Source organism: Schistocerca piceifrons, chromosome 1 (assembly GCF_021461385.2).
Source record: "Schistocerca piceifrons isolate TAMUIC-IGC-003096 chromosome 1, iqSchPice1.1, whole genome shotgun sequence".
In the NCBI taxonomy this organism is placed as follows: Eukaryota; Metazoa; Arthropoda; class Insecta; order Orthoptera; family Acrididae; genus Schistocerca; species Schistocerca piceifrons.
This window is the reverse complement of record NC_060138.1, coordinates 281,321,395-281,337,655: the sequence shown is the minus strand read 5'-3', so window position 1 is coordinate 281,337,655 and position 16,261 is coordinate 281,321,395. Positions and strand designations below refer to the sequence as shown.

At 44.2% G+C, this 16,261-nt stretch overlaps 1 protein-coding gene across 3 annotated transcripts in view; it reads left to right on the top strand.

Moving 5' to 3' along the window:
• Positions 1-16,261, top strand: part of LOC124785083 (diacylglycerol lipase-beta-like) — an 853,236-nt gene that overhangs the window by 377,611 nt on the left and 459,364 nt on the right. For all 3 annotated transcript variants that reach the window (XM_047254152.1, XM_047254151.1, XM_047254150.1), the window contains exon 2: positions 12,304-12,395. The gene's annotated coding sequence lies outside the window, so the exon portion shown is untranslated. The remainder of the gene's footprint in view (positions 1-12,303; positions 12,396-16,261) is intronic.

Below are 16,261 nucleotides of genomic sequence, written 5' to 3'. Positions count from 1 at the left end.
CGCCCATGACGTGACCGTCCAGACAGTGGTTTTGTTGTTGTTGTTGTTGTTGTGGTCTTCAGTCCTGAGACTGGTTTGATACAGCTCTCCATGCTACTCTATCCTGTGCAAGCTTCATCATCTCCCAGTACCTACTGCAACCTAGATCCTTCTGAATCTGTTTCGTGTATTCATCTCTTGGTCTCCCTCTACGATTTTTACCCTCCGTGCTGCCCTCCAATACTACATTGGTAATCCCTTTATGCCTCAGAATATGTCCTACCAACCGATCCCTTCTTCTAGTTGAGTTGTGCCACAAATTTCTCTTCTCCCCAATTCTATTCAATACATCCTCATTAGTTATGTGGTATACCCATCTAATCTTCAGCATCCTTCTGTAGCACCACATTTCGAGAGCTTCTATTCTCTTTTTGTCCAAACTATTTATCGTACGCATTTCACTTCCATACATGGCTACACCCCATACAAATACTTTCAGAAAAGACTTCCTGACACTAAAATCTATACTCGATGTCCAGTAAAGCTGCATGCCCTCGGGAAAAATTACGGCTGTAGTTTCCCCTTGCTTTCAGCCGTTCGCAGTACCAGCACACAACAAGTCCGTTTTGGTTAGTGTTACAAGGCCAGATCAGTCAATCATCCAGACTGTTGCCCCTGCAACTACTGCAAAGACTGCTGCCCCTCTTCATGAACCACACGTTTGTCTGGCCTCTCAACAGATACCCCCCCCCCCCCCCCCCCGTTGTGGTTGCACCTACGGTACGGCTATCTGTATCGTTGAGGCACGCAAGCCTCCCCGCCAACGACAAGGTCCATGGTTCATGGGATCTGTTCTTTATTGGCACAATGTTATCAATTTTACGCCCATGATAGCCATGACGTTGCATGCTATGCAGACCAACGACCGAACGGTAATATAGCTCCTACTTTATAAAATTTCTGTAACATTCCACTACTGATATCGCATATCAGACGTAACATTTTTGAAGTTATTTTGACGAGATGTCTTTCAATTAAAATTTTAATGCTAACAGGAACTCATATGCGTATCACTTACTCGTATCACGTACCTTCGTTGAGCGACCAGGACGCTTTCTCCACAGGTAGCCTCTTTGGCTCTAGTAAGACGAGTAGGTAGCCATGGTTACTACAGTGGCGTCCTTGCCACCATCTTTTGCGTTGGTCGATAACAGTACATGATAGAGGGCCACACTGTTTAGGTCGCAGTAATTACCTTTTTACACTATATTTTATAAGCTATAAGATTTTAACGTGTTTTATAACTCCTATAGATGCTAATAATGACTTGCAGTAACTACCACGTTACTTTCTTAAGCGGCAGAATTGCAACTTATGTGAATGGCTATCCATGACATAATGCCGGAGACGGTGGGCGGGGCTACATGTATTTAATTAGCGGCTGGTGTTCTTCACGTTGCAGTACACCACCAGCCACAAATGAGAGGATTGCCATGCGCCACCGCCTCCGGCAGACATGCGTGGTATATCAGCGTTATTTACTGCTTTATGAATGTATGATTTCGTCCTTTATATGTTGATATCAATTCCTGTTTGTTGTTGGTTTATTGCTGTTGGTCCGAGATGATCTGATAAAAAGATCGAAACCGGTCACCATTAAAAGTAAGTTAAGCGATCGAGACTGCTTCCAGTTTATTTATAATAATTACAGATCGCTGTTTTCCTATATAGGAACTATGTTCTTTAAAATCTTTTCTTAGTGGTTTTCTAAATTTATCTTGTTTGATAAGATGGCACTTTGTAAAATCTGTGGATAATTTTTCTGTGCAAATTGCAGTTTACCATTTACTCTACGTTTAATTCCCTTGTCATCTCGGGAAGGATACCTCAGCCACAACAGGCGCCTTTGTTTCAACCCCACTGACTCGCCTAATGAGCACAGCAGAAAGGTAACGTCGTCTGCGCTCTCAGCACCACAGCGATTTTCAGCAGAAATTCCAGGAAGAGACAGAACTTGCTAATGGGCGTAAATGCACTCCACTCTACAGTGAAACTACACTAATGAGTACCTAGATGCAGCGGTGACCCGCTGGGTGCTGCTAGAGTTCCAAAGGCCCCGGCGCGCCGCCGCTGCTTCGTGCTGTTGATTCTGGGAAGAAGCGGCCAGTGAAATACAGACTCGGCGACACCATTCTGGAAGAGGCATGCGCAAGTGTTTGCACAGCCCGGAGGCGCCTTACGCATCTCCCGTCACCTCCTGCCTGCTTTGTCAGCTCTCATCTCAGCCAAAGGCTCCCCCCTTCAGCTTGACCTGTTTCCTCCTTTACGGAGAAATTCTGGCGTCGAAAGCTATGAGGTAAGTATGTGATAAAGTGTGATACGTATCATATGGGCAGCGTTCAATAAGTAATGCAACACTTCTTTCTGAAAGCAGCTTGCTTTTATTCGGGATTCCAATACATTATATTGTTTTCTATTCTTCTGAATACAAAACTATTTTCCAACATAATATCCGTTCAGTGCGAAGGCCCGACGCATTCTTACTGGGGGGGGGGGGGGGGGGGGTGATGTATGCCCGCATGGTACGACTTTACTGGTCGACGTCGGAGCCAGCGTTTTGCTGCACCAATAACCTCCCAATCGTCCACCTACTGCTTCCCGCAAGTGCATCCTTCATTGGGCCGAACAGATGAAACTCTGAAGGTGCAAGATCCGAACTCTAAAGTTGATGAGGAAGAACAGCCTAGTGAAGGTTTGTGAGCTGTTCTCGGGAGATGGTTCAAATGGCTCTGAGCAGTATGGACTTAACATCTGAAGTCATCAGTCTCTCTAGACACAGAACTACTTAAACCTAACTAACCGAAGGACATCACACACATCCATGCCCGAGGCAGGATTCGAACCTGCGACCGTAGCAGCAGCGCGGTTCCGGACTGAAGTGCCTAGAACCGCTCGGCCACACCGGCCGGCTTCTCATGAGAGCAGACTTGTGTGAGGCCTTGTGTTGCCATGGAGAAGGAGAAGTGCGATTGAATTTTTGTGGCAACGGACTCGTCGCATTCGTTTCTTCAGTCCCAGCATTGCAGGTGTCACAGCTGTGGGCAGCCAGCAGGTACTTGGGATATGGGACAGGCTTGCGCGGCCTTGTTGCAACGATAACATGCCCCGCCCAACGACCCACCGTGCTTTTGTTCATTGCCAGATCTCCGTAGATATTCCGCAAGCGCCTGTGAATATCTGCGTGGCTCTGCTTTTCTACCAATGGAAACTCAATGACATGTTCAAATGGTTCAAATGGCTCTGAGCACTATGGGACTTAACTGCTGTGGTCATCAGTCCCCTAGTACTTAGAACTACTTAAACCTAACTAACCTAAGGACATCACACACATCCATGCCCGAGGCAGGATTCTAACCTGCGACCGTAGCGGTCGCGCGGTTCCGGACTGTAGCGCCTAGTACCGCTCGGCCACTCCGGCCGGCTCAATGACATGTAACTGGTTGGTATGCACCCCCTTTTACAGACTCCATTTTGAATGCTACGTATAGCGCCGTCACCTATCGAAACTTCATAAAACTATAGAGCTGAAGCGGGAACATTTGACGATACCCCACAATCAGCTCCGCACTTTTTCAACCGAAACTGACCGAGAAAAAATGTGTTGCATTATTTATTGCACGGCCATTGTGAAATGGACATCTCTGCATTGGACTGAGACAGCATAGGGAAACAGCTGGAAACGACATTGAATCATTAAAATGAGGGACGCCCGGTTCCATCTCGTCTTAATGAACCACCTGTCATCTCGCTCCAAACAAAGTTGTTTGTAAGATAATATACAAGAGATCAGTTACCGCGTGAAATTGGACAGTCGTGTGATACCTGCAAGTATGCACATCTAAACTCACCAAACAAAATATTAGTCCCTCATCCCACCTTAAAACGCACACGCACCGCAGATGGCCTAGGCCTGGTACCTGGCGTTCACGCCCCCCCCCCCCCCCCCCCCACCTGGACGTAATTCGTGGCTGGGAAGCACACGCGAATCCAAAAATGAGTTGGTGGGGTCAAAACACACACCTCCGAAAACATTCTTTTTTTGGTAAAAACATTTATATTTTTACGTAATCAGTTTCAAAGTTCCACATTTAACATGCGGACAATTAAGTAGCATGAAATATAAGCGTTATAGCGCGCCACAGTCCATAGACCTGTGTCGCTTAGCGAAATACAAACTTCGATTTTATGGTTGGTTCAAATGGCTCTGAGCATTATGCGACTTAACTTCTGAGGTCATCAGTCGCCTAGAACTTATAACTAATTAAACCTAACGAACCTAAGAACATCACACACATCCATGCCGGAGGCAGGATTCGAACCTGCGACCGGAGCGGTCGCTCGGGTCCAGACTGTAGCGCCTAGAACCGCACGGCCACTGCGGCCGGGCCGGCCGAAGTGGCCGTGCGGTTCTGGGCGCTGCAGTCCGGAACCGCGAGACCGCTACGGTCACAGGTTCGAATCCTGCCTCGGGCATGGATGTGTGTGATGTCCTTAGGTTAGTTAGGTTTAACTAGTTCTAGGTTCTAGGGGACTAATGACCTAAGCAGTTGAGTCCCATAGTGCTCAGAGCCATTTTTTGAACTCCGGCCGGCTTAGATTTCATATTGAGTGAATTAATGACGTTGTCATAGTGGTGAGAATCTGTTGCTATCATAGCTCTTAAATTAATTGCGTGACACATGTACACTACTAGCCATTAAAATTGCTACACCAAGAAGAAATGCAGATGATAAACGAGTATTCATTGGACAAATATATTGTACTAGAACTGACATGTGACTACATTTTCACGCAATTTGGATGCATAGATCCTGAGAAATCAGTACCCAGAACAACCACCTCTGGCCGTATTAACGACCTTGATACGCCTGGGCATTGAGTCAAACAGAGCTTGGATGGCGTGTACAGTTACAGCTGCTCATGCAGCTTCAACACAATACCACAGTTCATCACGAGTTGTGACTGGCGTATTGTGACGAGCCAGTTGCTCGGCCACCATTGACCAGACGTTTTCAATTGGTGAGAGATCTGGAGAATGTGCTGTCCAGGGCAGTAGTCGAACATTTTCTGTATCCAGAAAGGTACGTACAGGACCTGCAACATGCGGTCGTGCGTTATCCTGTTGAAATGTAGGGTTTCGCAGGGATCGAATGAAGGGTAGAGCCACGGGTCGTAACACATCTGAAATGTAACGTTCACTGTTCAAAGTGCCGTCAATGCGAACAAGAGGCGACCGAGACGTGTAATCAACGGCACCCCATACCATCACGCCGGATGATACGTCAGTATGGCGATGACGAATACACGCTTCCAGTGTGCGTTCACCGCGATATCGCTAAACACGGATGCGACCATCATGATGCTGTAAACAGAACCTGGATTCATCCGAAAAAATGACGTTTTGGCATTGGTGCACCCAGGTTCGTCGTTGAGTACACCATCGCAGGCGCTCCTGTCTGTGAAGCAGCGTCAAGGGTAGCCGCAGCCATGGTCTCCGAGGTGATTGTCCATGCTGCTGCAAACATCGTCGAACTGTTTGTGCAGATGGTTGTCGTCTTGCAAACGTCCCCATTTGATGACTCGGGGATATAGACGTGGCTGCAGGATCCGTTACAGCCATGCGGATAAGATGCCTGTCATCTCGAGTGCTAGTGATACGATGCCGTTGGGATCCAGCACGGCGTTCCGTATCACCCTCCTGAACGCACCGATTCCATGTTCTGCTAACAGTCATTGGATCTCGATCAACGCGTGCAGCAATGTCGCGATACGATAAACCGCAATCGCGATAGGCTACAATACGACCTTTATCAAAGTCGGAAACGTGATGGCACGCATTTCTCCTCCTTACACGAAGCATCACAACAACGTTTCACCAGGCAACGCCGGTCAACTGCTTTTTGTGTATGAGAAATCGGTTGCAAACTTTCGTCATGTCAGCACGTTGTAGGTGTCACCACCGGCGCCAACTTTGTGTGAATGCCCTGAAAAGCTAATCATTTGCATATCACAGCATCTTCTTCCTGTCGTTTAAATTTCGCGTCTGTAGCACGTCATCTTCGAGGTGTAGCAATTTTAATGGCCAGTAGTGTACGTCTCAAATTTATAACGAATGCTCTTCAGATACTATACTTCTCTGAGTACCGATTTATTGCAGATTATGCTAAAGCGATGTGCACGATCTGATCCAAAGTATTGAAAAGTGTCCGCATACCTACTGTGGACATTAACATGAGCTGCGTCCACCACTCACCTGTGTGACGGGTTGAAATCTTCTGGGGACACTTGCATTGAGGTGTCTGAATGTGGTGGAGGAATGATAGCTCATTCTTCCCCAGGAACCAAAACTAGAGAAGGTGGCAACATTGGACACTGAGATCTGGAGCTTAGTGTACGTCCAAACTCATCCCGAAGATGTTCCATTGTGTAGGAATCTGCGCGCAGTGTACACTTCCAGTCGGGGCATCTCGCAAAGGCCGTTGCTCGCCGCAGTACATGCGGCTGCACGTGTTGTGTAGACCGAACAACACCGAAACTGGACATTGACTGGCGGGAGGGGTGTGCTGTGGTCCAGCGACTGACAGTTTTGTCCGTTCTCGAATGATGCACGGCGTCGAGTATACCGGCACCCTAATAAGGCGGTTAACGGATAGCGTGCGTAGGATGTGGTTCTGGTTATTCGTGCCGTGACTTGATCCCACTCATTCGGGTAGCTGAATAGATTAACCAGGATGTCTTTTTCAATGTTGCGGGCGGCGTCTTCATGCAGTGACCACATCCATCTTCAAGACAGGCGTGTTGTCAGCGTTCACGCGCATATTGCTCTTTTGACGAACACTCGGGAGTCCTATCGCTCGATAACTGGCAAGTAAATCACCTGATCAAAGGTCTATAAATGTCTTAGATTCTTTGGAACAGCGGTCGAAATGTAATAAGCAACATCCTCCTAATTTGGTCGTTGTACACGGCATAACTGAAGAAACTTTCGGTTTCTTTCTAGCCGAGTTCAGGCCGTTATTAATGCTGAAGACGATGTTACACACTATTAGCGTGAAGTGTCCTCTGGCAGCCTAGGTGACTAGATTTTTGTCCGGTGTCCTGATCTGCCACAAGAATAGCATACACAATTGTAGCATACACAAGACAAACCTCCCAAGCCATAGCAGTCTGGTTTACACCGCCCACGCATAGTTTGTGGGCGCTAAGGCTAGAATTCTATCTGCCTAATTTATGTTCTTTTTCATATTCTCAGCAGTACGCGGTCGACAACTAAAACACAAACACATTTCAGTTTTTTTGTACACGCTGTACATTATTCTGCGTTAACCTTGTGGCCTTAAGACGCGCCACTTACAGCAGAGTTTGTAATACTACACCACACACACAGTGGTGAAAATAAATTCTGTTACAATTCCCAATGCAAAATGAATCAACGGAGAGTACCGATTTACGGATTAACGCGGTGCATACAACAAATACCACGAGAGGCTGTCAACACTCACGCACAACCATTCAGCTGGCGCCTCACAGTTCCGTGCTGCACCCTCCAGATGGTGCTCACAAACCTGGACCCCTTCTTGCTTTCGTATCACTTGCTCTAGCGCGCTATGTACGTCCACCTATAATGTGAATAGCTGCCGTAGGAAACACTGTTGACTGCTCCCTACATTGCTTCCTCCCCTCACTGGCGGACAGGAAATTCTTCTGTCCACAGGCACAAAACATGGCGCGCTTAGGACACCAAGGCAGTTTTTAACCACAGACAGTTCACTTCAGTGCCTGCAGGTCGCTCATTAATGTACTCTGAAGCCTACCATCTGGTTTAGCAATCGCTATTTACAGAGAACTAGGAACAGTAACAAAGTGCCTGATTTCAATTTCACCGAATGGTGCTTTGACTTTCCTATACGCTGAGTCAGTCCCTGACAATAATTTCTTTTTCGATTTCTTCACATTTTACGTGCAGCCATTTCGTATTGGTTTCCCTGCACTTCCCAATTGTTTCATTCCTCAGCGACTTGTATTTCTGAACTTCCCTTAACATTTTTGTACTTCTTTCTTTCACCAATCAACTGAAGTATTCCTTCTGTTACTCATAGTTACTTCACAGTTACCTTTTTTGTACTTATGTTTTTCTTTCCAACTTCTGTGATTGCCCTTTTTAGAGATGTCCATTCAACTGTACTGCCTATTGAGGTATTCCTTATTGCAGTATCTATAGCTTTAGACATCTCGCCATTCCTTAGTGCTTCTCTATCCCACTTCTTTGCATATTGATTCTTCCTGACTAATCTCTTGAAGTTCAGCGTACTCTTCATTACTTCTACATTGTGATGTGAGTCTGTATCTGCTCCTAGGTACGCCTTACAATCCAATATATATAATAAAAATTTAATAATAAATAAATGTTTGTTTAGATATATTGTCCGACATTTTTATCTGCGCTGTGACTGTACTAATGTGTACAAACTTAGCTTACCACTTAACACAAAACATCTGAACTGGCTTTTCAAGCACAGGATGTTAAACAGACATTCTAAATAAATATAGACTTGGCCCTGTAAGGCAGCTAATATCAGGTGCGGATCGTAGCAAAAATCATTAGAAATGCTGCTGCCACGTAACTAGAATGCATGAATAAATAAAGGTGAAAGTTTGGGGTCTGTTCTAGAAAGACAAAACAGCTATTCCCTTTTCTATTCTACATATACTTTATCAACTGTGCTTTCAGGCGGTCAAGTGATAAACAACAATCACGTTCAATTACTTTTGACACTCAATAACAAAATATTAAACTCCTGGACGTATTGAAATGACGATTATTAAAATCGTTACCTCGACACATGAAAATTTTTTATCACAAGAAAGAATGATTAAAAATCTTCATCAACTCATTTATATCTACATTGTCATAGCTGATCAATGCACTTAGTTGGTGGGGAGTAAATTTACTTTTTGAACCAAAGAAAAAACTCTCATGTACTCAATGTAAGGGTAGATTAGTATCCAAGCTTGTGATATTCAATGGTCAAATCGTACGCAAGTAGGAGTGAGCAAAATCTAGACTTAACATTTACTGTGGCTAAATGCGCAATTGTACTTTACCAAGTGGCATCTGCAACGGGATTGTCTCCCTGCTGGATCTGAAAGTCAAATTCCCTATTCTGGCCTTGACTGAATTCACTCAGTCTCAACTTCCCTGTGTTCCATAGAGCGTTAATCTTTCCCTAGTCGAAATGATGGCTATTGCACACTCACTAAGGCTTGGAGCGACATGCACAATTTCTTTGCCTGCAAAATTTCCTGCAGGAATAATTATCTACCTCTTTGCTATCTGTCGCCAAGATACATGAAGCGTATCATCCTCACTTCACGGAAAGCAAAGCTCTCAGTACCCTCAATTATTTCCACCCACTTGTGCGGTCCACTGTGAGTCGAGACGAGATGAGACGAGAGAGAGAGAGAGAGAGAGAGAGAGAGATCTAGAAAGTTCTTAAAATGCTTTTATATAATAGGGATTTCTCTAATGGCAAACGATTCCAGATTATATAATGGGGATCTCCCCACCGTGTCGCGTCTGCATCGCCCAGTATGGCCTCAGCTAATCACCGTCTCACTAGAAGTGATTTTTTTTTTTTTCTTGCTGGGTCACAACCTAGCTCTGTTAATGCCGTGCAGCCACTTAACGTCGGTCCCAGCCATATTTACGTTAAAAGGAATAGTGATTGTTCTGACCTTATCCCTATCTGTGCAGAATCTCGCCGTTCTTTTGTTAAATGGGTTTTCCAATGTCATTAACCACCTGCTTGGCTCATCTCCAAAATGCGTTTCACTTTAACTTGTTTATTCATGCCCATATCCATATATTGGTAGATATTGTTTTGTTGCTTTCCGGTACATCAGATTAACTGCAATTGCCTTACAATATGGAAATAATGAGATTAATTTTTCGGCGTGTCGGACGTGCACAATAAGCTGACCTATGCCTGTAAATGGGTGAAGAAGCTTTTCATATTAGTTCCACTAAATGAAATAGTCTTTCTATCGCCGTATCCACCTACAAAATTTTGACCGTGTCCATGATATTGTAATCGGATCTTCGTGGCAACTCCGAAGTACACAGGTGGGCTTCTTGAGTATTTATATATTACAGTACTACTAGGAATAATGACTGATACAATATTTCATTTAGTAAAATAATATTATATTCTTTCCTTCGATGCACATAAAAAATACAGACTTTTTACTTATTCTCACAAATAAAAGGCCTACTGTCGATTTCGCTCTAAAATAATGTGCGTCTACCTTCATTCATTAACAGAGAGCGAGTCCTTCATCTCACCGAGGAACAGGAAAAACATCTTATGTTTTTGTAACACTTGAAAATCAAAAGTACATGACTGTAGGCGCAGACTCTATGCTGGGTTACCGCTTCACCTTTTCTCTTTGCTTTGAAGAAACACGAAAAACATATGAGCAATAAATACAAAAGGTACATCACTTATTGGATTGTGGAATCTCTCTCTGACTATGATGTCACCTAACTGAAGTCTTCCCGTATCACCTCGCCTTTTCCCAGTATACTACCTCCTCTTACGATTCTTGAACAGAGCATTTGCTATTACCAGCCGAAATTTATTACAGAACTCAGTTATTCTTTCTCGTTTCTCATTCCTTGTCCCAAGCTCATATTGTCCTTTTTCTTCTACTCCTTCCCCTGCAACCGCATTCCAGCCCCCATGACAGATTTTCATCTCCGTTTGCGTATTGTATTACCCTTTCAGTATCCTCACATACTTTCTCCATTTCTTCATCTTCAGCTTGCAAAGTCGGTATGTGTACCTGAATTATCGTCGTCGGTTTGCTGTCGATTCTGACTAGAATAAACCTATCACTGAACTCTTCATAGTAACACACTCTCTAGCCTACCTTCCTATTCATAACGAATCCTACTCCTGTTATACTATTTTCTGCTTCTGTTGATATTACCCTATACTTATCTAACTAGGAACCCTTCCTTGTCTTCTTTCCATTTCACTTCACTGACTCCCCCCCACTACATCTAGATTGAGCATTTGCATTTCTCTTTTCAGATTTTCCAGCTTCCCAACCACGTTCAAGCTTCTGAGATTCCACGCCCCAACTCGTAGAACGTTCTCCTTTCATTGGTAATGCAGTATTTTTCTCGTGGTCACTTCCCCCTTGGCAATCCCCTCCCAGAGATCCGAATGGGGGACTATTCTGAAATCGTTTGGCACTGGAGAAATCATCATGACACTTTTTCAATTACTGGCCACGTGTCTTCAATGCATTACCTTATGCGTCCTCATGCCGTTGATCATTGCTGATTCTTCCGCCTTTTGGAGCATTTTCCTACCCCGAGGACCTACTTCCGTTCCTTCGCCCTCTTTGACAAGGCCGTTGGCAGAATGAGGGTGGCTTCTTACGCCGGAAGCTTTCGGTCGGCAGTGTTTATCATTAATCAAAATCTAGACGGTGGCGGGTTTCGAAAACGGAATCGAGGACGTAACGACGCTACCCCTACACAATGGGTGCATTCCAATCTATGTATATTGATAATAAAAAAACAGATTAAATGTCAGGTATGTTATACTATTAAAATCAAGCCACAGTTTTGGATTTCTGGCTACTATGTCGTTCTTCTATAGAAAAAAAAAATCACATAACAAATGTTATAAAGCGAGAATATAAGATAATTCAGACTCTAGAGCGTCGTGTCAGAGAAAGGAGATCAACGATTGGACGTAAGTATTAGAAGAGAGTGTGGTTAGCCATGAGAAATTTACGATGTGGATGCAAACGCGCTTTTACTTACCAACGACGACGCTTTCCAGAAGACAACAGCATCGTCAGCAAACAATCTTCTAGTGCTGCTGGTCCTACATTATGGTACTTTTTCGTAATAGGGGGTGTACTGGCCAGCTGTGTAGAGACGAATAGTGGGGACAAAGAGTGATGTGTGTAAGTCATTTGAAGTAAATGAACTGCCTCCGCCGACCGCTGTGGCCGAGCTGTTCTAGGCGCTTCAGTCTGGAACCGCGCTGCTGCTACGGTCGCAGGTTCGAATCCTGCCTCTGGCATGGATGTGTGTGATGTCCTTAGTTTAGTCAGGTTTAAGTAGTTCTAAGTATAGGGGACTGATGACCTCAGATGTTAAGTCCCATTGTGCTTAGAGCCATTTGAACCATTTGAACTGCCTCCAGACAAGGAAAGCTTCAGCGCCGACTTGTTCTCATGTTTCAGAACTGACGGCGGCCCCTGCGATGCCAGCCGCAGCCTTCTAGAACCGCAGCAGTCCAGGCTGCCCCCTACTTTCCACAGCCACTGAAACACAGGTAAGCTGCCGCACTCAATTACTGTCAACTGCCTCCCAACACACTGTAACCTCCCAACAGTTAAATAAAATAAATAATTATATCATTCGCATTCAGTGTAGCCTCCCCACTAATAAATTTCGTAACCTACCAATAATAAAAATGTGACTAACCTCATAATTAAAAAATTTGACTCATATACAACCTTTCAATAATTAACTGTGAATTTGAACGGGTAAATTTTGGACGTCAGCAGTGCTGCGTCATGGCCCTGAAAGATCATACTGAATAAATTGAAAATTCTTACCTCAATAAGGTCGCCGGAAAACGCGCATATATATATATATATATATATATATATATATATATATATGCTCCTATAAGAAATTTTTCTGGCACAGGCAAGTGCAATGCTGGCCGATAGATTCGTCATGTATAAAAGAAACAACTGATTTTTCTTTACTATAATCGGGATGACCATGGATTGGAGAAATTAGTAAATTCTTTCAATTGAGATGAATTATTGTCAAAAGTTAATCTTTATAAGAAAGATTATTATTAAGAGATTTAAAAAAAACATTTACATGGGACTTGATATAACAACAGTACATATGCGCGAGGCTGCTTTTACCTTATACTACATCGCTCAGGCACCGCCATCGCTCCCCACGACCGGCCCAGCCAACTCCACACACCAGACTGCTCGCTACTACTACTACTACTACTACTACTACTGACACAGCTCCTACTGCAGCCAACACTGCCCTCTGGTCTGAGATTCTCTTATAGCTTACATATCGCAGGCAGCGCGTGAGCAATCCATCGAAATTACATCTGCTCGAGTGCGCTAGCAATAAATTCCTTAGTCATGGACCTCTTACAACACTGATCTAGCACACGCGCGCCTTCACTGGGAAGCATATACATCCAACGGGTCAGAAATTTTTCCCATACTTCGAGCGGTTGTAGTACACACGTTTAGCGACTGCTGCTCTCGTACAATGCGCTTCTCAAGCAGTTTCGAGAATACCTCACGAAAGTACAAGCCGACGAACAAAGGCGTTAGCGCAGCCGTCTAAGGCGGCAGACAGCTAGTGTGCCCGTGCTGCTTTAGATAATAATAATAATAATAATAATAATAATAATGGTCGTCACGGTGGTTAATTTGTGGCAAGGTGTAATAAGGAATGGCGATGAAATAAATATTTATTTATCGATACATTTATGTGAATACCGCAGATACAATGTACACTATTTAAAGCAGGTGTAGATTGAGCGTGGTGGTGCAGTGGTTAGCACACTGGACTTGCATTCGGGAGGACGACGGTTCAAACCCGCGTCCGGCCATCCTGATTTAGATTTTCCGTGGTTTCCCTAAATCGCTTCAGGCAAATGCTGGGATGGTTCCTTTGAAAGGACACGGTCTGTTTCCTTCCCCAGCTTTCCCTCATCCGATGGGGCCAATGACCTCGCTGTTTGGTCCCCTTCCCCAAATCAACCAACCAACCAAAGCAGGTATAGCGCGTTGCGACGTCACAGCAATACGCACATTAATGTAACTTCATCACAGCTCCTTATTGTACCTTTCCACGAATGTGCCACAGCGTTTATCATTATTATTTTTCCTTTACAAAGAAACATGGTTCGTTGTAGCTATAAATTTTTCTGTCGTTATGTGAAGACAATGGGCTCGCGTTCGCCTCGTCTTGGTAACACCCAGGTTCAAATGGCTCTAAGCACTATGGGACTCAACATCTGAGGTCATCAGTCCCCTAGACTTAGAACTACTTAAACCTAACTAACCTAAGGACATCACACACACCCATACCCGAGGCAGGATTCGAACCTGCGGCCGGACTGAAGCGCCTAGAACCGCTCGGCCACAGCACTGTCGGAGTGATATATCAGTTGTGGTTAATGGAAATTGTACGTCTGTGTTTAAATAACAAACAGCTAGTGTGCCTGTGCCTTATTTTATGATCACTGTAGTCTGTGTAGGTGGGAGGTAAAAATATTTTTACATTTGGAAGACAAAAGTTCGTGACTTCAGAAAATTTCAAAGATTTCGCCACAACGAAAAATCTTTTTTTTTTTTTTAAATGATTGCCGATCCAACTCGATTATGTTAGCCTGACAATCTCTTCCCCGTTTCCTGATAATGCAAAAAGGTTGCCCTTCTCTGAACTTCCGTCGATCTTATCTAGTAAGAACAGCGAACTGAGCAACAATACTGCAGAAGAGGTGGAACAAACGTACTGCTGGCAGTCTCAGGAGTAGATTTTTTTTATACACCTTGTAAGTGTTCAGGCAATAAAGAGCAGTCTTTCGTTCGCCTTCCTCACAACATATACTGCTTGGTGGTTCCAGTGTAAGTTGTTCGTAATTGTAAGCCTCAGGTATTTATTTAAATCGACAACCTTTAAATTTCTGTTGTTTATCATGCTACCGAATGTAGCCTACAAGACACGCCACTGATTTGAATCTTCTGTTTCACCTTTTTTCTATAGATTTTGTTTCCCTTACATTTACTGAAAATGCATATGCTTAAATGAACTGAAAATTTAAAGTGTTATGTGAAATAAAATATTTTTTTTAAAATCTAATAATATCTCAAAGTCATGTACGTGAAATAAGAGCCACTAAATTCCCTTCTCAACGACTCTCTCCCCTCCCCTCTCTCTCCTCCCGACGACATAGAACACTAGCGTATACAACCTATGTATCCTGGAAATTAAACTCCAACAATCCTGTTGTTTACTCTTAATCTCTAGTCCTGCTTTGCCACTCCGCCTGTACATGCACACCCTTCAGACGCCACAAATTACATAACCTCTTTCACGATGAAACGTCAACAGACTCCCTAAGGCTAGTGCTTTGACATACACTGAAGTAATCGGATAGCGATATTCGTACACGATATTCAGAAAGCGGTAGTATCGCGTACACATGATATAAAAGCGCAGTGCTTTGGCGAAGGTGTCATTTGTACTCCCGTGATTCATGTGGAAAGGTTTCCATCGCGATTATGACCGCACGTCGGGAATTAACAGACTCTGAACGTGGAATGGCAGTTGGAGCTAGACGCATGAGACATTCCATTTCGGATATCGTTGCAGACTTCAGTATTCCGAGATCAACAGTGTGAAGAGTGTATCGAGAATGTCAAATTTCAGGCATTACCTCCCACCACAAAGAACGGTGTGGGCGACGGCCTCTAATTACCGACCGAGAGCAGCGGTGTTTGCATAGTTGTCAGTGCTAACAGACAAGCAACACTGCGTAAATAACTGCAGAAATCGATTAAGGACGTACGACGAACGTATTAGTTAGGACTGTGCGGCGAAATTTGGCGTTAATGGTTTATGGCAGCAGAAGACGGATGCGAGTGCGGCGTTCCTCTCGAGCTCGTGACCGTATCGGTTGGACCCTGGATCAGATGAGTCCCGATTTCAGTTGGTAAGAGCTGATGGTAGAATTCAAGCGCGGTGTGGACCCCACAAAGCCATGGAGCCAAGTTATCAACAAGGCAATGTGCAAGTTGATGGTGACTCCATAATGATGTGGGCTGTTTTTACAGTGGTTTGTGACAGTGAGTCATGTGGTCCGACTGAGTCAGTGACTGGAAATGGTTATGTTCGGCTACTGCAACCATTCATAGACTTCATGTTCCCAAGCAACGATGTCATGTCACCAGCCACAATTGTTCGTGATTGGTTTCAAGAACAAAAAAAAAAAAAAAAAAAAAAAAAAAAAATGGTTCAGATGGCTCTGAGCACTATGGGACTTAACTTCTGAGGTCATCAGTCCCCTAGAACTTAGAACTACTTAAACCTAACTAACCTAAGGACATCACACACAGCCATACCCGAGGTAGGATTCGAACCTAC